General features: G+C 45.1%; 1 protein-coding gene across 1 annotated transcript in view; it reads right to left on the bottom strand.

Annotated features, from left to right (window-relative positions):
- The window catches only part of LOC147707977 (amine sulfotransferase-like), a 240,302-nt gene extending 224,121 nt beyond the window's left edge, over positions 1 to 16,181 (bottom strand). The window contains exon 1 of the mRNA XM_086926804.1: positions 15,502 to 16,181. The gene's annotated coding sequence lies outside the window, so the exon portion shown is untranslated. The remainder of the gene's footprint in view (positions 1 to 15,501) is intronic.
- Between the last annotated feature and the right edge of the window lie 5,494 nt (positions 16,182 to 21,675).

Here is a 21,675-nt window from a genome sequence, read left to right as displayed (position 1 = left end):
CCTATTGCAACATACCGCATACAATTAGTAAATTTGTACAAGGCGAATGGTAATGTAATTAATCCCTGGATAAGCCATGTTGCATCAGTGGCCTCAGCAACAGAGAACGGTAAAGATTCCAACCTCTCAATGTGTAACATGGAAAATGATGCGTCACGCATTGAAAGCATGCGCTGTTTGTCAGTCAAATTAAATGGGGCAAAGAGGGAGGACACGTTCATGTAATTCCAGGGCACACGGCCAGCCTTAAGAGTCTGCAGAGTCCACGCAAACTGCATTACAGAACGCAATTGATTCTGGCCATGGTATAAAACAGATACCTCATCATTTACAATATCAACCACTGAAGAAACAATATTATTCAACGTGTTTATGCAGGAAGAAAGCATGTTAATACTGTTATCGACAACTGCAAACACCTTTTCCAAATTAGCTTGATCAATAGCTCTCAGACGCTTAGCAGCCTCAATTTGTGAAAGCTTCCAGATTTCATTGTAAACAGCATAAATCCAACGTTTAGATCTACCGCTAGCCGGGCCCTTTATAAAATCATTTAGATCCACATCATCAGTTAGCCTTGATAGATGTAATTTAATAGCAGCTAATGTAGAATGCTGTAACCAATTCTGACATAATTTGCCAACAGAGTATGTTGTAACAGTGTGGTCAGGAACAAAACGTGGATCAGGCCTGACTTGTGTAAAACCTTCAGTTAAACTCATAAAGCGGCGCTGGCAAGAGTCAGAGTTTCTGTGCCACAGCAGCCAACCCTTTGGATCCAAACCGGATACATTAAAGGATGCATTATGTAATAATGTTTGCAACTCTCGAATGGAAAACTTTGTGGAATTATCCCAACCGGAATATTCTTCCAAATCAGGAATAGCAGGGGTATTCAACCTTTTTTGAAGTTGCCAATCCAAAGCACGTTGTCTGGGAAATAGTAGAATTCAAAAACAACATGTGATTCGGGATGAGACATGCACGGTGCAAAGCCTCAGTGCCTTGTACCTGCCAACTTTTAGAACCCCAAACCGATTTAAGGTCAATGGTTTCCTTCCATAGCTCGTAGCCCTCTACAGCTAACTTTTCTAGAAAGGACTTCGAATACAATAATTTAGTATCGGTAGGTCTAACTTTGGACATGGGCTTCTGAGTCATCTTAAAATAAAAGGACTCAGGACTTGATTGAATAAAGTTGGTAAAGTAAGTGTACTTTTTCAAAAATGTACTGGAGCTGCCTTGTAATGGTGCTGGGCAATGTTCCCACTGTGTGTAATTTACAGTACCCCTTCTGGAACTTGTTTTATGCAGAAAATGGTTACCAAAATGTTGAAAGCAAAATAAATCACCATAATTAGCAGACTCTAAATATAAATCTTCAGCATCAAAGGCAGCATAATATTTTAAATCAGAGAATAATGATTCTACGGCCTGAACATCCCAATCATCAGAACGTATGTTTTGTTTTACCACATCCCCCATGTTTACTCTCAGCACATTTGGGACATTAACCACTTCAGTGGGGCCATGAATTTGAAATTTAACTGCATCCCACACAATCCCATCAAGAACCGGCCAAGCTGTGATGTTAACAAGGTTCAAGTCTCTTTTCAGTCTGTGTGCAGAATGTGAAGAGGAAAAGGGGGCCAAAGTTCCATTAAGATGTTGAATACATGTTCTTTCCTCGACATAGTGTCCATCCATGAGACGAAAAAAATAAAACACAAAACCAATTGACATAAAAAGGTAAACTGATAAAAGCACTAGCCAAACATATGTCCAAGGGGGAATTAAAAAATGTTTCTTGAATAAAGAGGCATAAATTGCACAAAGTGAGGGTTTTGTCGAAGTCACTGAAGCATAGTCAAATGAGAATCTTGAGTCTGTGGCCAAACGTGTTTGTAAGTCAGGCATCGATAAATCAGCAGGATAGGTATAATCGAGGTCATCAATGTTATTAACGGGGAAAATATTTAGTTAAGGATTGGAAATGGCAGGCATCTCGAGGGCCACTTCTGGCTCAGCAGCTGCAGTAATGGCCAAAACAGAATTTCTCACCATCGAAGGATAGGAGACTGCCGGTGTCATGCTATGAAGAATCGGCCACCCTGTGTATCTTGCCATTGTCAATTGAGATAAACCTGTTTTCCTTATGACCTGGAAGTGGTGGTAATATGACTGTTCTTGTGCCCTTCACTCCAAGAACGGGGACCGGTGCTCGATAGGAAGGACCAAATTCTTTCTTGTTATCGATCTTCTCTCGAACCAGTTCTCCAACTTTGGGTAGCCAGCCAACTCCCGAGATCTGCAACGCATCATCCGATGTGGAGGGCAAATGTTCCTTTGCAAGACTGTCTCTTGTCTTTTGTAGATCCTGTAAAACATTGCAATGTTCATCTACGTCAAAGGCCGTGGCAAAAGATATTGATACCCTGAGAGCGCAAAATAGATCTTTGGCTACTGATGTTGAGAGATTGGAGACTCAGGCCCGAAGAAACAATCTGAGAATCTTGAAGATACCAGAGGGTGAGGAACTGGAAGACATTAAGGGATTTGTTTGTCGGCTTCTCAGGGAAGGGGTCTTAAAGGACCGCCCCGATATAGACCTGGAGGCGGAAATTCAAAGAGTACATAGAGACCCTTTCAAGAGACACACAGATAGGAAAGCTCCTAGAAAGATATTGGTAAATTTTCAGACTTTTAGTGTCAAGGAGCTCATTTTGGGGAGATGCCTATCAAAACTAGACCTTCGTTATCGGGAAAACCCCTATCTCATCAGGTCAGATTTAGGAGCCAGAACAGCACAGCGACAATGGGAGCTAGGCACTAGAATGCCAGAGTTGAGATCACTAGGAGCTCACGTGCAGATGAGGTTTCCCGCTCTATTGAGAATTATGTGGAAAAACAAGACTTACAGTTTTTCACAGCCTGAAGAGGTAGATAACCTTTTAGGTCGGATGAGAGAAAATCAAGAAAATTAAGTGAAGAAAGAGAGAGTTGAGATATCTATACTTGAGTTGGGTGCAAAAAAAAAAAGGGGGGCTATAAGGTGGAATAAGTTGAAATAAGGTAAGCATAAAATATTGAAGTTGATTTAAAACATGTTGTGACACAATGTATTGATAGGAATTAAGGGTGCAACTAAAGGGGAAAGGGGATAGTAAGGCACTGCATTTTACTCGCTGTTAAATATTAGTTTAAGTTTGAATCCAGCCAGAGGATTCTTCTTGGAGCTCCAAAGGCGATGTCATCGTCTGGTATGTTGGGGGGTTTCCTCTGGGGGGAGGGGGGGGTTGGAGCACAGGGTGGAGGGTGTGGAGGGGGAAAAAGCAAAAAAAAATCCTCATATATAGAAAAAATTCATTCACACAAGGTTCTGGATGGGCGGAAAATTATAGCCAGGTCATGAGCAAGTCATATAAGCTTAAAGCCCTCTCATGGAATGTGAATGGGTTGGGGGAAAAAAGGAAGCAGTCCCGGATCTGTGAATTTTAAAGGAACTCAGAGGCGCATCTTATAATGCTTCAGGAGACTCCTTTAGAGGCAAATGTCTGCAGTACACTTTTTGGGAAACTGAGGTGGGTGCAGGAAATTATATGTTCTAGGCAGACGGGAACAACTAGGGGGTTACAATAATAATCTGTGCAAATAGCGGGATATGTCTGAAAAAATATGAAACAGACCAGACAGGAAGATGGTTGGTGGCCATGTCTATTCATAACATTCCCTACACGTTTGCAATATATTACGGCCCAAACGACGATAATCCTGGCCCGCATCTTAAGTTAGCGACAGCTTTATTAGGGACAACTGGCCCAGTAATCTTGGGAGGTGACTTTAACCTGGTATTCGATCAGACATTAGACAGAACCTCCAAAGCCAAGTACCATGCTCCCACCAAATCACTTTCCACTTTAGGTGGTATGATGAAAGACTTCAGTCTTTCCGATGTATGGAGGAAGAAATACAGCTCTACAAGGGGATTCACATTCTACAGCAAAAAATACAAACACTATTCAAGGATTGACCACTTCTTAGTTGATCAGCACCTTCTCTCAGACATTAGTTCTCTCTCGTTTATACCTGTCGGGATATCAGACCACGCAGTCTTGGAACTGGTTTTCTTATTAAACTTGAGTCCCATAAAAACCAGATGACCTTGGAGAGGACATTGTTACTTAGTGATCAGGTAAAAAGAGAAGTAATAGAAAAAAACTATAGAATTTTTTGCAATAAATATAGGTTCCTCCACCCCTCAGGTTGTTTGGGAAACTTATAAGGCTTTCTTGAGAGGGGTTTTGAGCTCCCTAATGGCCTACAAAAGAAAGGCTATAAAAGCCAAAATGAGGGAAGATTTAGCTGCAATAACCAGAAAAGACTCTGAGCTACAAAGTGCCATCTTATCAAATTTCGAGAGGGTCCAGGCCTTAGAGAAGGAGCTTTTAGATTTACAACTTCAACTTAAAATCTGCGACGAGAAAATTATAAAAGGAAAATGGGAGACCAGTAAACTAAAGAACTTTGAATATGGTGAAAAATGTGGGGCCCTGTTAGCATGGAAATCTAGAGAGGAAAGAGCCAGGAATAACATAAAAGTTTTAACTCAGAGAGGGACAGGGGACTCAATAGTGGAAGATGGAGATATTAGAGAAGAAGCTAGGAGGTTTATGAAAAGCCTCTACACTGAAGACAAAGACCCAAAGCCAGAAGAGATAGAGACCTGGCTGTCCAAGAAAAACTTACCCCAAATTTCTGACCTAGATAAGAGATATTTAGAAAGTGAGATCACGGAGGGAGAAGTATTAAACCAATTAAAGAAAATGAAGCGGGGCAAAGCGGCAGGTTCAGATGGCTTCCGGCTGAGGTCTATTTAGACTATACAGAACAACTGTCGCCCGTCCTTACTACACTCTTTAATCGCTTATTATCCCAGGGTCACAGCACCCCTCCTACATGGGCTGAAGCCACAATAACGCTTATCGCAAAACCAAATAAAGACCCCAAGAAAATAGAATCCTACAGGCCAATCTCTCTCCTGAATACAGATATGAAGTTATATTCCGGGATTTTAGCGACCAGACTTGCGAAGATAATAAAATCTATAATCCACCCTGATCAAAGGGGCTTTATTCCAGGGAGACAATTAAATGAATTAACTTTTCAAGTGATAGGAGCTATAGACTACGCTGAAGATAAAGGCCTCCCGTTAGCCTTGGTCGCGATAGACGTGGCCAAGGCTTTCGATCAGGTTAATTGGAATTATCTCTGGGCCACAATGGCTGCGTTTGGGTTCCCCCCAGTTTTTATAGAGGGTATCAAATCATTGTATCATAACCCAATGTCAAAAGTATTGGTTAATGGGGCATTATCTGACTGGTTTGATATATCCCGAGGAACTCGACAAGGTTGTCCCCTGTCTCCTCTTTTGTTCGACATTTATATGGAGCCTTTTGTTTGTGGCATCGGAGATGATAATGTTATTCAACCTTTTAGGATGGCTAACTTGGAGTTAAAAACTGCCCTATATGCTGACGACCTCCTTTTATACACTTCCAACCATATAGAAGCTATACCCAGGCTATTTTACCTGGCAGAGGAATTTGGAAAGCTGTCAGGTTACCAGATTAACAAGGAGAAGACAGAGATAATGGGGTGGAATAACAACACTCCTATACAGGGGGTGAAACAAAAAATGCGATATTTAGGAATTTATTTAACCCAAGAATTAAAGAACATACCGATAATTAGTTGGCAAACTGTTGTAAAAGACATTATTAAAATATAAACAAGATGGGGCAATCTACCATTAAATATATATGGACGAGTTAATCTCATTAAAATGTCCATACTCCCAAAATTGACTTTTCTTTATAATTCCATCCCTTTATCTTTCCTGCTGAAAGAAATCACAAACCTCCAGGGTAAGATTGGTTCTTTTATCTGGGCCTGTAAATCTCCCAGGATAGCCTGGAAAAAATTGAGGAGGGGTTTAAAAATTGGAGGTCTGGCCTTACCGGACTTATTACTCTACTGCCATGCCTTCCATTTTAAAAACTTGAGGCTACTTGCTAACATACTAGATGCATCCTCACAGGGCCGTCTATTCCAGGCTTTATTACATGACTTACCATATGGCCTAGATTTTTTTTTATTTAAGTTCGGCGACCAGAGATTCTTTAAGAAAGTTTGTCTTAAGATCTTGCAGACTGCACTTAAAAACTGGGGGTTTATTCGGAAGGTATTGGGAATTCCTTACTATCATACTTACACTCCAATTTGGGATTCCCCGGGCACCCCTGCATATCTCCAGGACCAGCTCTCACTGCCCCTGAGAACAGCTGGATTACTGAAATGGGGGGATTTATGGGTGGACTCAGACCTTATGGACTGGAACTCCCTGACGTTACTCACAAACGGGCTACTGACAAGATTTAAATTTTATCAATTATCTGCATGGTGGTCAAGACAGACATTACAGCGGGAAAAAGATACTGGACTTTTGGATGCAATCCGAGGGGGGCTGGATTACAGAAGTATCATTCTGGTATAAACTGCTTACAGATGAAAAAAATAACTTAGATCTTGAACTGATGAGCCTCTGGGGGAACACAATAGCTGATTACCCTGAAGAGCTCAGTATAATTTGGTCAGATTCTTTCTCTTTATCCCAGAAATTAATTAAACCAGCTAATTTAAGGCGGAACCACTTGTTCACGGCTTATCGGGTATATTGGACCCCGGCTAAATTGCATAAGATAACGCAGAATAATTACTACTGCCCCCGCTGTAAACTTACAGCTGCAGATGATATGCATGTATTTTTGGAATGCCCCGAGATTCAGGAATACTGGAGAGCGATAAATGGCTTCCTGGGTGAGGTATTATCTACAACTATTTTTTGTACTCCTAGGCTAGTATTTTTTGGTTTACCCCATGACTATAATATTAATAACTTACCTTCACAGTTTATTTTTTACGTGGTGGTTATTGCCAGGAGGGAGATATGTAAAGAATGGAAGTCAGCTGCCCCTCCCAGATTTGCAGATTGTTTAAAAAGCATAATGGAAGTCTGTAAGATGGATATGGTTGGTCGCGATGGAAGCTCTGAGAATGTATGGTCAAAACTGGAGGCCTGGTCGAACAAGTAAACGGTCCGATGATTATGCCAGAGGTTGTGTCGGTCCTGTCCTCCCCTAGCCTGAAGTACTCCATCATAAGACAGGGGAGTTGGATAAGGAAACAACCTACCTCTGGGACATCTCTGTTAGCTATATACTGAATGTCAGTATAAAAGGCGACAGTGAGACCCATCTAGAGCATACAAAATCTGGTGGCATATATGAGGACAAAAAAAATTCTTTAAAAAAAAAAAAAAAAAGGCAGTGGCTTGAGCCACGCAGTCTAGACCGTCGAGGTCAGGGACATACATCTTGATACCAAAGAGCATTTCGTATGGGGTCCGCCCACCCAGAGACCTTCTAGGGAGATTATTAAGAGCACGCTGCACGCCATTGAGATGGGCCAGCCAGTTTCTGCCAGTGCCTATAACTCGAGCTGTCAAAGATTGCTTTAAGTCACGGTTCATTCGTTCCACTGCACTATTACTCTCAGGTCTGTATGGAGATGAAAACTTGACTTGGACCCCCATCGAACCCATAGCATCCTTATACGCCTAAGAGTCGAAAGCCGGACCCTGATCCGAATGGAAGGTACCACAGGCAAAAATCCCTTCAAAGACACGCAAATCTCTTATGACAGTCCGTGAATCAGCGCTGCGAAGGGGCCATACCCACACAAAGCGTGTGCATGAATCAGCTGCTACTAAGATGTACTTATACGCAGTATCAGAAGAAAAAGGACCGCAGTGATCCAAATAAATGCAACCCAGTGGTTTATTAGATATGTACAACTGTGTCTGTGGCGGACGCGCAGCAGTCGAAGGCTTAATCTGCTGGCAAACGTCACATTGAAGGACATAATCGCGCGTCTGTTTGTACAGTCCCCGCCACCAGAATCGTAGTTGTAGCTGAGTTACAGTGGCTGAGACGCCCGCATGCGCAGACGCCACACCTTCATGCGCCGCTGTAATCAACGTAGCCCTGCGATCCAAGTTGGGAATCAGCCGTTCCCCAACATCAGGAATTTTCACATAAGGAACCTTATCGGGACTTAAGTGGTATGTGTACTTCAAAGGGAACCCCACAGGATATTTACCTCCCTTCTCAGTGGCCGCGACTGCCGCCAAGATGTCATCATCTATTTTTCTTTTGGACCGTGTAACTGCTGCAACTAAATATTTTGATACTGCTGACTTTGCTGCTTCATCAGCAAGCGAGTTACCAACAGCATGGACTACCACACGCTGATGGCCGAGAGTATGAATCACAAACACAAGTGGCAACTGCTCTTTAAGCTCAGCCACTCGGACCCAGATCATTTTATGTTTTATTGTGCTACCTTTGGAATCACGAAACTCATTCTGAATCCAAAAGAACAAGTTCTCAATGTAAGACTGGACACAGTAGTAAGAATCACTTACGATAAGAGTAGTCACCCTAGGATCTGCATACTCCAATGCAAGCATCAGAGAACGAAGCTCTGCTAATTGTGCAGTGCAGTCTCCAAGTGTCTGCGTGTGCACGACACTGGACTTGAACTCATCGTTCACCATGGCACCGACCACATTGGCGCATGCGGAAACGTAGGCATGTTTAGAGCCATGCGCAACCTGCGTCGAACCATTGATGTAAATGATGCAATGGAAATCCTCCAGGGGTCACATTGCTAAAGGAGATGGATGAACAAATTCATACTGTAAGTACTCCTGCGACCGTAATGAGGCGTCAAAGATAAACGTGACATCCTGTGATGTCAAGGACGCAGCCCATTGAATCCACCGAGGGTGCAAAGCTTTAGAATTCGGTACACTGGCTTTCATGACTGCCTCCAAGGCAGGACACGGCGTAAAAACCAACATGCGCTTTCCCTGTGACAGGGCACGTTCCTTAAGAATTGCCATCTGCACAGCCGTCAAAACCTTCTCCACAGTGGAAAAGCGCAACTCAGCCGAAGTGTACAAGTGTGACTTGTAAGCGATAGGTACTGTGTCTCCTTCATTAAAAGTCAGGTACGTGAAACCTACCGGCCAAGGGATAATTCTTATCACCAGGCTGGTCTGATTATCACGAGTCAGTAAGAATTTAGAAGCGAGCAGATCAGCCTGCAAAGACTGCAGAATAGCCGAATGCTCAGGCAGCCAGCATGATTTGGAAAAAGATGGTTGCAACAAAGCATACAAAGGCTTGATACGCTGGGCATATTCCGGAATGTAAGTCCTCCCGAAATTCAAGAAGCCCAGTAAAGATTGTAATTTTTTCAGTGTTGTCGGAGCACGCAATTGTGCGCATTTCTCCAGGAAGTGAGGAGCCAATCCCTTTCCTTCATTGTTAAGCTCGTAGCCAAGAAACAACACTGTGTACTCTGCAATGTGCGATTTTGCAAAGTTGAACTTGTAACCTAAGTTTGCAAAGGTACAAATAATCCCGTTTACTCGACACAGATGCTCCCAAAGTACGTCGTCTGTGAGATATATGTCATCCACATACAAACAAGCATCCGGGTCGATTCTCTCCAAAAGAGAGACTATGCGGGCAGAAAAAATCCCAGGACTATTCTTGTAGCCCATAGGCATACGCCGAAAATATTTTTTGACACCGCCGCAAATAAAGCTGGTCCATTGGGAACTCAGAGCATCCAATTGGTGGGCATAGAAACCATTAGAAATGTCAAGCGTGGTCTTAAACCGCTTACGCACAAGACTATTCACAAGAGCAGAGCCGTGAGTATTCTGTACTGCACAGTTACGGCAATGCGAGTTTAAATGCCGGTAATCCAAAACCAAACGATACGAACCGTCAGGCTTGTTTACAGTAAAAAGAGGGTTATTCATCAGTGACACACACGTTTCAATTACACCTTGATATTCCAATTGTTCAAGGATTGCCGCGACGGAAGCCTTCGCTTCACGTCGTATAGGATATTGAGGTTGAGGCTGTGGCTGAGACCGTAAAGGTATCTCGTGGCTCGGGGACAATTTATCCCAACCACATTGATTGCGGTACACAGCCGGTGCCAGAGCTAGAGCCCACTCTTCTGCAAAATGCAGCGCATCCTCTTTCGAGACTGTGTTCGCGAAACTGGGGAGGATCACCTCCTCCCCTCGCTGAGCTGCGAGCACAAAAGGTGGGGGCCAGTCAGCCTCCGAAAGCAAAATGTCATATGTAGACGAAAGATTTTCCCAAAATACCCCTTTTATGGTTCGTTGTATGTCACCTTCTATTAACAGGACAATTTCAAAAAGTCTATCAGGGGGAGCAACTCTGGTGTCAGCTGTTTCAATGACAACATAAGTATCAGTCGCTGTCACCTTCAGTAGTGGACGGAGCACCTCTCTCACTATGGTAATCTCCGCTGCGCTGTCCAGCAAGGTCAGAGCCCACGTCAGATTCCGAAGTCGCGTTCTCACTATCTGGGGCATATCGATGCGCTGTTAAGGCTGCGACTTTCTTCTTGGCAAACTGTGGTCTCCTAGGCGTAGATCCTTCCTGCTTTTCTGCACCGTTCCTCGGGCGGGGCTGGTCACGTCCTTGCTGGCCACCCCGACCCCTGCCGCCCCCTCCACCACCGGTCGTCGGAGCCGATGAGTCCTGAAAGGAACGAGGAGAGCGTTGGTCAGAAGCCTGAAAACGATCAGGAGTCTTAATCGTCGCGCGGTTGCGCAAGTCATAAACACGTTCCGACTGCGTAGGTAACGGAGACGCAGGACGAGAAACCTGTGTTTGTTGTTGTTGGGGTTGCTTTCCCTGTTTCTGTTTTTTAGGCCAATTTTGTTTTTTGGACTTGGGCTGAACTTCCGTCTCCGAAGTTTGTCCCTGGGGCTGCTTTTTATCTTTAACAGAAAAAGGCTTAACACCCTTAGCATTGCGACCCACGGTTTTATAAGCCGCCACAATAATCTTCGCTAACTGTTGGGGTTTCTCGGCCTCGGGAAGCGCCGCCAACGTGTTAGCAACCTGAAAGTTCACTGCATCCCCCTTGACATTAGCAAGGATCAGATCGCAAACTACATCAAAGGTGCCACACAGGCGCATGCCCAACTCGACCGCAGATTCCGGTCCGTCATCGTCTTGAACACGTTTAAGGACTGAAGACAGCACGGACATAGACGGGGTGCCGCAGCACCGAGCATAGACCGCCGCAAAAGTCTTACCCCAAGTCTCACAGTCAACGAGCTCAGGGGACAAATCCTTCCGCAAACTAAGCGTAAGAATCCGGTGTTTTTCACCAGGAGTCGTATTAGGAAATACAGCTTCCAGCTGGTCAAATTTCTCGGCAAGCCAGAAAGGAAAATCATCCTTTTCCTGGGGCTTCTTGCCCATAACGGCATTGACCATGACAGGACTGATTTTCAAACCACCCTGCCCTGCCGGAAGCGCCGCACCCCCGGGCTCCACCCGGAAGATTACGGCCCATGTAATGCACTAAGGCTCTAATCACGGCAATCGCTACTACATGTAGTCGACGCAGTTCACCCAAATTACAATTGCCGTGTAGAGGATGAGGAGTAAATCCAGCCAAAACAGGCCAACTAGCGCCTGGAATGGACAAAGGACCTAACCTCGGCGTGGTTAAAGAATGGGGGAGGGCGCCACAAAACCAAACTCCATGCTGCCAAACATCAATAGGAACCTCCTGTGCCCTGTATGGAGTATATTCATTAGGTACAACCGTGGGAGTGTACGTGTGGAATACGCCTGAATTTGCGTCCACCGCTGGAAATGTTACCCACGAATAAAAGAAATCGTAAGGGTAAGCATGCTTCGCACTCACCACCATAATCACAGCCAAGCCCTCAGCAGGAACATTAAATGCCCGCAAATGATCTTGCACCGCAATGCGACTATGCTGCGGAATGTCCACGGCTTGAGCCATGACAGCACAGGAAAGTGAAAAAACAAAGTAAACTTTGTAGCACAACTGGGTAGTAATTCAAAGAAACCGTTTTAGTAAGAATCAAGCTTGAAAGGACCTATTTCAAAAATAGGTAGGTTTTCCAACACCGCCGTTTACCGGAAACGTCAGCGAAGGGGTTAAGGATTGAATGATATACTACTCGAGTGTCATGATATAAGGCCAACAACGCATGGGCGCCATGGAGCGGGAATTCCGTTCTCCTACAGAACTGTGCATAGAGACCTGAAACCTCGGTGAATTAGGATGGCCCAAAACTCACCTCAGTATCCAAAATCCCCTTACCGAGCTAGCTACAGTGTCTCATTGGTCATAACAAACTCCCAATGTTTAGACAGACCAGAACATGAACTTGAAATACCTCAGGTATCTTGGAACACATGAACACTCTTTCGTTATATAATCATTTCAAAACCAGAACGTGGAGTCAATGAGGACACGTGCATATTTGAAATATTTATTTACTAATGCAGAGTTCTCAAACGCAATATCTTATATAACACTAGCAAACATATTATAAAAAACAAAGTTATTAGCATAGTCACTAGTCCATAGAAAGCAAACGGTGACAGCATACTAAGATGCTGTAATGAATAGGAATTTACAATACCTAATTCTCACCCTTCCCTATTTAGCATAATATTTTATATCTATGAAGGTCTCATTTGGGTTTTAGCAGGGCGGGCCCATACCTCAAAATCTCAGTGGCAGGAGGATCACATCATCTTCCACCAGCTCTCTGCATGCGAAGCACATCAAGTGTGTTTTTGTGCGTTCAGCACAACAATATAAAACTCGCCTAGAGCCAGATTTTGGCAGCAGCATGTGTGTTATGTCTATAGGGGTGCGAAGATCAGACCTTACAACAACACTGGGTTAAGTTATCCGTGTAGCCTTCAGCACTCACTGTGCAGACAGAGTGCAGAACAAAACTGATATCAGAGCAATAACATATTATTTCTCAAGTAAATCACGAAGCTCTTCTGGGTTGAAAGCTAAAACAACAATTATGTGTTATGTGCAAAAGTGAAGCAAGAATGAAAATGGCGTGCAAACATTTAATAAACTCATGCTAACTTAACACAGTATATAGAAAAGAAGTAGCTATATGACAGTATTCTGTCACCGATAATAATCATGTTTTCATGATATTTATACTGCTGCTCTCTGAGCCCTGTCCAGGTGAAGTCTATCTGCTATCTGACCCTGTGATCTCTACCTAACTGAGTAGTAGCACTTCTGTCGGAACATATAGATTTTCATGCTCTGGTGTCTGCGACCTGTGCTTTTTGTAACCTTTGATGGCCAATGTTAGCTTGCATAAATGGATTTTGAAACCAGATCTGAAAGTTGTAGTTCTTTAGCCAGTTCTTCGGGGAGAGTATGTTAGAAAAAAATCAACATTTATTTTTCAAGTTAGAAATGTAAATAAATGCTAAACTAAACAATAAAATGCATGTAGTGAGAGATGTTTACTCCTCAGAAACCACCTATTTGTATAGTTATTAAAAGAGTAGTGTCAAAAGCCATGATAGTCATCTGGGCTGTTAAGTTGGACCTATTGCGGTACAAATGAATACTTTTCCGAAACCCTCTGAGTGTCTGTTTAATTGAAGAGTAGGGTCACAAGCTCTGGCAGACAATTATGCTCTGAAACCAACCTTCATAAAGGAATGAAAGCCGTCGCTAAACTCGTACAAGGCGGAAGTCCTCATCCTCGGCTCCACCCCCTCGGCCTGGGACGAGTCCTGGTGGCCGACCGCACTAGGAACAGCTCCAACACCCACCGACCACGCACGCAACCTAGGGTTCATCCTCGACTCTACTCTCTCCATGACAAAGCAGGTCAACGCCATCTCGTCCTACTGCTTCAACACTCTCCGCATTCTCTGCAAGATCTACAGGTGGATCCCCACCGTAAAAAGAAGAACGGTCACCCAGGCCCTCGGCAGCCGCAGGTTGGACTACGGAAACGCTCTCTACGCAGGAACCTCTGACAAACTCTTGAAAGGACTCCAGCGCATTCAAAATGTCTCTGCTCGCCTGACTCTCGACATCCCTCGCCGCAGCCACATCACACCTCTCCTGAGAGACCTGCACTGGCTCCCCGTCAACAAGAGGTTCACCTTCAAGCTCCTCACCAACGCACACAAGGCACTACACGACATCGGGCCAACATACCTCAACAGACGACTCAGCTTCTACACTCCCAACCACAAGCTCCGCTTCACGGACCTTGCCCTCACCACAGTCCCCTGCATCCGAACAGCGACCTCCGGTGGCAGTTCGTTCTCCCACCTCGCCACCAAGACCTGGAACACCCTCCCCATCCTCCTATGGCAGACACAGGACCTGCTAACCTTCAGAAGACTGCTCAAGACCTGGCTATTCGAGCAGTAGCAGCACCCCCCCCCCCCCAGCACCTTGAGACCCTCACGGGTAAGTAGTGTGCTTTACAAATGTCCTGATTGATTGATTGATTGATTGACTTAAGAATCAGACAATTGCATTTGCAATACTTTTTTTTGTACATGTGATGGAGAGTAAAGCATGCAATGCTTGGACCTGGGCAAACATGGCACACAACAAGCATCGTTATTTTTGCTGCGTCTGCATAATACTTGTTTGTGAACATAATGTTTCCACTTCTCAAAGGTGGACCTATAAAGGTGAGCACTAGAGCAGGTATTGCCACTGCTATTTTGTGTTGGAGTAATAACGGGCTTTACCGGTATGGTGGGCTGCCTGTCATCCCCACAGAGTGCCTCCGCCTCGTTGCCCCCTTGTTGCAGATGACCGTCTGCCAAATCTAGAGATCCCTTCCGGCTTCCAGGGGATTGTTCTGGCTGAAGATGTGGCGGGGGTGTTTTCCGCAAAACTGTAATGCCGGGTGGGCCACCATGTCACTGCTGTTCGTTCGTCATTATGTTCGTTTCTGAGAGGCAAACTCCCGAAACGGAGTTTGTTTGCAAGAAACAAATATGAACGGCTATGGCAAATGGGCAATTTTCTTCTCGAAGCGCGGGGTAATTGCGGTTGTGTTTGCTTACAATACTGCATTTTGAGCTATTTCTTACGTGGATTTAATTGCATTAAAGTACAGATGCTGCTTCCCGCCTTAAATTAGGAGGTAAATATAGTATAAGCTTAATTCCTGCGAAAAGTCATTCCATTCTGTTCACCAACCGAACTTTACTTTACTTTTCGACATTTTTAGGATCACAAAGGCATCCTCTCGTAGGGAGCAGCCCACCCTTAATAAACCGCGAGAAATCTTTAACAGTTCTGCTTTCTCCTTTCGGCTTGAGCGCTGGTTTTACTCTCCACAAGCTTTTCCTCACAAAGCTGCCCACTGCCCAGCCTTTCAAATAAACCCCAGCTCGCTCCCTCCAGTTAAATCACTCTTTTGTGACCTCGCGCCTCGGGTGTACTATTAAGTTAGTCGTTTTAAAGATAATATTGCCTTACCCTGGTCCAGCAGGTACAGATTCCTCGTGCAGGCGCTGGTGACTTCGTACCGAACGGAGACTGAAGCATAGAATGTTGATTCACAGCGCCACGTGAGCAGCAGCACGGGTTGTCTGCCAGGAAGCTGTTCACTTATCACAAACAACTGACCTCACGAAAAGGTTAGCCAGATTTGCACACGTGACTTTCTACTGTATCTTTGGACTACCTTTGGCCAGGCCTCCATGCGTTAGTCAGTATGTGTAATATTCCCTCATTTGTGAATCACCTTTAGTGCAGCATAGTTGTCGATAGCCTACCGGGGGCAGTGTTACGCAATGGTATTGTTTGCGCCCCGCGCACCTTTCAAAAGGTGCGCCGGGCGCAAACAATGCCAATGCGCCCTTTTATGAAATAAGCGCTGTCTCCAGGGCAGCCGGGACCTCGCGCTGCCCTGGGGGCAGTGCATTCATGTAAAAAAAAAACGGAGCAGCCGCTCGGTACCGCCTGCACTTTCAAAGGGGATCAGAGATCCCCTTGCAGGCGGGTGCAGTCAGCGAATTCACCCGCCTGCAAGGGGATGTCTGGGGGGTCCATGGGACCCCATTTACCCCCTGCATAGGGCTGCTGTCAAGAGGCGCACTGATAGTGCACCACCTTTTTAATGGCACACTGTCAGTGCACCTACTGAGGGCTTCTTTGATGCTGCGCCCCAGGCCCGGCTCCAGGAATTTTTATTTGGGTGGGCCGAGGGGGCATTTGGGTGGGCCACTGCAGGCTTGAATTGTCGCATATATGTCTGGGCATGCCTGCTCAGGGCCCTACTTTATCTCTTCTTAGTTTTTCAAGGCCCAGTAAAACACACTCTTTTCCAAATCTCTTTCTAGATATTATCACTTTCAAAAAGTGTTTTTACCATTTAAAGTTCCTTTGATGGGAAGAGGAGGTTTCTGAGGTGGGACTATCAGGCAAGTGACACATCTCGAACTCCCTCTGTTCGAGCCTTCAAGGAGAATCCCTCTTCATTACTACCTCTACCTGACCCCCCGGACTCTGCAACGCACTCCCTTACAGACTTGATTATCCACTACTCCTCTCCAGTGCACCTTATCTCACAGCTGACCTTGGGCCCCAGTCCCATATCAGGCACCATCGGGCTCCACTTACATTTTTCCTGGTAAAAACATTAGTAAAATCACCTTCAAACTTAAAACATTGCATACAGCAGTAAATATAATTTGCACGCACTTTAAAGTAAGTTCCACAGTAGCCCTTATGACCCGACTGCTAATTAAATAAACAAAACAGGAAGGCCAAGACAGGGCCGCGCTATAGCGCTGATGCAAAAGTCTTTTTTGGCGCCACACCAATAACCTCTTTCTCCGTAAATACCTTTACTACCACCTTCTAACAGTGCCCCTCATCCCTCCAATGGCCCACCTGTTGACCTCCTCCTCAGATTCCCTCACTGCCACGCGCCACAAGTGCCCCTCATCTCCCCATAGACCCTCCCCCTCATGACCTCCTCCTCTGATGCCCTCACTGCCACCCTCCACCAGTGCCCCTCATCCCTCTCAAATCCCTCCCCCAATGACCTCCTTTTCCGATTTCCTCACTGCTACCCTCCACCAGTGCCCCTCATCTCTCCATAGCAACCCCCCCCCCCACCCCTTGACCTCCTCGGACTCCCTCACTGCCACCCTCCACTAGTCCCTTCATCTCTCTGTAGTTTTTGCATTTATTTATTTTTCCCCTCCCCTCCACCCCATGACCTCTTCCTCGGATTACCTCACGGCCACCCTCCACAGCGCCCCTCATCCTTCTCAAATCCCTCCCCCAATGACCTCCTTCTCCGATTTCCTCACTGCTACCCTCCACGAGTGCCCCTCATCTCTCCATAGCACCCCCCCACCCCTTGACCTCCTCCTCAGACTCCCTCACTACCACCCTCCAGCAGTGCCCCTCATCTCTCCATAGGTCCCCTTCCACCCCATGACCTCTTCCTCGGATTCCCTCACTGTCACCCTCCAACAGTGCCCCTCATTGCTCCATAGCCCCTCCACCTATTGACCTCCTCCTTGGATTCCCTCACTGCCACCCTTCAACAGTGCCCCTCATCTTTACATAGCCCCTCTCTCATATGCATTTCATTTGTTGTACAGCGCTACTCATATCAGTGTAGGGTGTCACAGTACTTTACATCACGCACACATTATACAGAGACAATGAATCATACAAGTATGTAAATCAATCTACAGGGAATGTCACATAAGCCAATGAGGCTTACAAGGTGTATGAATCACATCATCCATACTGGTGGGCAGTATATTTTAAGATGGTTTGGTCTGGGAAACACAACCTTAGGATTTAAAGAGTATTCCAAGGGGGTCAGCTTTACTGATAAAACTGTATATCTGCCCAAACATACTAATTTTAGCAACATTAGAATAATGAAAGACTGAGGAAGTTCTAACTATATCACAAAACACAGAAAAAGCGAAGTTCTAACTATACTATTGATGTGTGTATGCATCTCTTTGGTGACAGTTCATTGGTTCCTTCTATTTCTTTAGCATTTAACTCCCCGCACGTTTTGTTTTATATCCCACGTTACATTGCCTCTGTGAGTGTACACTTTAATTGAATAGCCTCATTTGCTTTTTATTTTTGTATTCCCTTTTTCTTTTCCCTCCCCTGCATTCTTTATTCTATGATATTTATTGTGGTAACCTAGTTTAATATCCGTTTTGATGATGTTGTCTTCATTCTTGCTCTTTGTAATATTAACTTTGTTTCTCCTAATAAAATTCTACTTGAACTTAAAGGATTGTATCTTCTGAATTACAAGTAACACATGGATCTCTGTGACAAAGGCAGTAACCCACTGAGCTATCCACATAAAATACAGTTCATCTGCTTTTAAAAACTACTAACAGACAAATGATTGCTCTCCAGCAGGATCATTACTCACCAGCGTTATCTGGGCATATTGTATTGTCTTATTGTTTTTTCTGCACTGGCCATGATAATGATAAAAACTGTTTAAATGAAGCACACACGAAGTATGTGTCCTGCTGGGCCTGTGCAGATTAAAAAAAAAAAAAAAAAATTAAAATAGTAACACATTCTCTTACCTACTACTCCATTAGTCAAACTTTGTGTCACAGCATCATATGATAAGCAGCTGCAGGGGTCAGGAAGGGTGAATATGAATAAACAAACTTCTTTTCTCCTGAGCTGCATAGAAAAAGAAATGTCCACGCAGCAGAACAGTGGGCAAAGATTATCGTTGTCAAAGAAAAAAGTTGCCTTTCTCCGGTGGAGATGAAGGGGTGAAAAAATAAACAAAGCTTCCTTAACATGTAAATGGTCTTTTAAAGACCTGTGAAGGACTCGGGTGCGGCTGCGATAATCTCAAAAACTGTCTGTGTGTGCGCGCCCCAGGAAGCTGTCTCAGCCCGGGCGCACACACAGACAGACAGCCTTTGAGCCCAATGGCTTTGCGCGCCTGCCTTAAACCCTCACTGCGAGGGCCAAGGCCCCTGTTTGGGTGGGCCAAGCTCATGTTTGGGTGGGCCTGGCCCACCCGGCCCACCCGCTAGAACCGGGCCTGCTGCGCCCGCATCTGTAATATGGCGGGGGCGCAGAGTGAAAGGAATTCCCTCATTTTCATAGGGCACGCCTCTATGCAAATGAGGGAACACCTTCTGAAGGTAGCGCTGGAGCATTAGGTGCACCAGCGATATTGGTATTGTACAAGGGGAAGCACAAGCGTCTGTGTCTCCTTTTATGATACCAAGGTGCACCGGGGGAGCGCAAAGCAGGCTTAAATGCCTGTTGCGCCCTCGGGGCACCTTCTGTGATACGGCCCCTGGTCATGTGCAATGGTAACAGATAGAGGTGTGCTAGTCAAGAAATTAACAAGGAGAGCTGCGCCAGAACCGAGGGAAGTTTTTGTCTTGGCTCAAGAGCCCCTGCACAACCGAGCCCTGCAAAAATTTCCATGTGGTGTATGAATGAAGAAAATATCGAGATGTAAATATCAGGAGACCGAAATAACAGAAAATACATATTGTGATGCAAAAATATCCTGATGCACAAATATCATTGTCAAGAATATCATTGTTGTAAATATTGTTTTCAGTCATATAATTGTAAAGCATATTGTTTTTTTTGCTTAATTTAATTTGCTTTAGTTTATATCAAGTCAAGTCAAGTCAAGTTGGCTTTATTTCGATATAAAACATATCTTAAAAAGCGATACAAACACATGATAAACATTTTTTTGCAGGATAAAAACAATCATAAAAACAATCAGGCGAGATGCAATCCATAAAACAACAATGAACAGTTAAAAGCTTTTCATTTGTGGATAAAACAGGATTAAACGATGTGACTAAGCCTTCTTAACCTAATCCGCCATGCCCAGCTTAAAAACTTTGCCATGCCACAAGCAAACAGGGGCCTGGTATCAGACTTTAAAATTCTCAAAGCTACACTATTCTGTCTAGTTCCCAGTATTTTGCACAGAGGCTTTAGCCACCTGTCGCGAGGGCATGTATAGGCTTGGCATTCAAACAGAAGGTGGGGCACAGATTCTAATCTATCTACACAGAAGGGGCAGGATGATATAGTTTGTGCTGGGATCCTCCAACGGGAAGTCAAAGCCCCCACCGGAAGCAAGCCTATCCTAAATTTAAAATAGAGAGCCCTATCTGAAGGAAGCAAAATTACATCCAGATAAACCTCAAGGAGGGCTACTTCCTTCACTAGTAGAAAGTCTCTGGACGATTTACATACGTCAGGATTGGAATTCCTCCTACCTGCTACCCACTCCCAGTACACTCTTTTTAGGATTTGTTTAGGGGGGGGGGGCGATCGAGAATCCCAAGCTTCTTCAAGACCCAGCTCACACAGCAGATGCTTTACATCCCTGAGCCACCTTATTTTCGACCAACCAGTCAAAGATAGTATTTCCCTCAGACCCTCGGCATAGCTGTGGAGTTCGGGGACCCTCCACAAGCGGGCCCAGAGGAGGAGGGGCCTTAGTCTGGCCTGATCAGCAATAGCACGACAACCCATGTCTAGAACAAGGGGAGAGTTGGGGTGCTGTAAGGGACGCACAACAGATCTTTTAGGAATTTGTTCTCCGAGCATGTAAGCAGGTCTATATTTTGAGAGCCCCACAGCTCTGCCCCATATAGTGCTGCACTGACACCTCTTGCTGTATAAATGTCTAAGACCGGGGCAATCGGTTTGATACTGGATGACCTCTGTTCCTTTATGAGCGCCCCAACCACCCATTTGTGGCACAGCAGCATTTTTTGGAGATGACTATTCCACCTCATGGTGTCACTGAGGCGGATGCCCAGGTAGTCAAACTCCTTTACCCTTTCCAAATTTACAGTATTCAACATCGGTAGTCGACCAAGCTTTCTTGGAGGGTTTAAGACCAAAAACTTGGTTTTCTCAGTGTTAATTACTAATCCCCTGCTGTCACAGAAGGACTGGAAGCTATCAAGAAGCTTCTGTAGACCGACTGGGGATTTAGAAATTAAAAGGGTATCATCCGCAAACAGTAGGGTGGGGACTTTCCTGCCCGCCAGGGATGGTGCATCAGCCGGGTCTTTTAAAAGGTGCTCCACCACTCCGTTCACATATAATGAGAACAGAGTGGGGGCAGGATTGCATCCCTGGCGGACGCCTCGATTGACTGTTATACGGGCAGTTTTTTGGGCCTGTTTGCCCCACCGCACCTGCGCATAATTGTCTGCGTGGAACTTCATAATTAGAGATAGCAAATGCGGGTCCATCCCCATATCAAACAGTACCCTCCAGAGGCGTCCCCGGGGTACCAGGTCAAAGGCAGTCCGTAAATCGATAAACGCAAGATACAGACTGCCTTTGCCCAGTACGATTACCTTCCAGTATAGCAGGACTAGACGAAAGCACTGTTCGATAGTCCCAGTGCCTGCTCTAAAGCCTGCTTGGTAGTCAGACAAAATTCTATGTTCTTCAGCCCACTGGAGGACCCTTCTAAAGACCACTTTCCCTGCAACTTTCTGTGTGGAGTCAATTAAACTTATGGGCCGCTAGTTTCCTGGGTTGTCCCGTTCCCCCTTTTAAGAAATAGGGACAACCTCAGCCCCCATCCAAGATTCAGGAAGAGTAGCACCCAAGTAAGTTGCATTAAGG

This window comes from Lissotriton vulgaris, chromosome 6 (genome assembly GCF_964263255.1).
Source record: "Lissotriton vulgaris chromosome 6, aLisVul1.2, whole genome shotgun sequence".
In the NCBI taxonomy this organism is placed as follows: Eukaryota; Metazoa; Chordata; class Amphibia; order Caudata; family Salamandridae; genus Lissotriton; species Lissotriton vulgaris.
This window is presented reverse-complemented; position numbering and strand designations above follow the sequence as displayed.